Here is a 476-nt window from a genome sequence, read left to right as displayed (position 1 = left end):
CGGTGCGGGAGACGGGGACTGGTGCGGGAAACAGGGAGCGGTGCGGGAAACAGGGACCGGTGCGGGAGACGGGGACTGGTGTGGGAGATGGGGACTGGTGTGGGAAACAGGGACCGGTGTGGGAAATGGGGAGCGGTGCGGGAGATGGGGAGCGGGGCAGGTGACGGGGACCAGTGTGGAAGATGGGGACTGGTGTGGGTGGCAGGGACCAGTGCGGACAACGGGGACCAGTGTGGGAGATGAGGGACCAGCGCAGGTGATGGGGATCGATGTGGGAGATGGGGACCAGTGCGGGAGACAGGGACCAGTGTGGGAAACGGGGACCAGTGCAGGAGATGGGGACCAGTGCAGGCAACAGGGACCAGCATGAGTGATGGGGACCAGTGCAAGAGATAGTGACCAGTGCAGGTGACAGGGACCAATTTGGATGATGGGGACCAGTACAGGAGACAGTGACTGGTGTGGGTGATGGGGAC

This window comes from Apteryx rowi, unplaced genomic scaffold (genome assembly GCF_003343035.1).
Source record: "Apteryx rowi isolate R43461 unplaced genomic scaffold, aptRow1 scaffold_2, whole genome shotgun sequence".
NCBI lineage: Eukaryota > Metazoa > Chordata > Aves > Apterygiformes > Apterygidae > Apteryx > Apteryx rowi.
The sequence above is the reverse complement of the archived record's forward strand: the minus strand, read 5'-3'. Positions refer to the sequence as shown.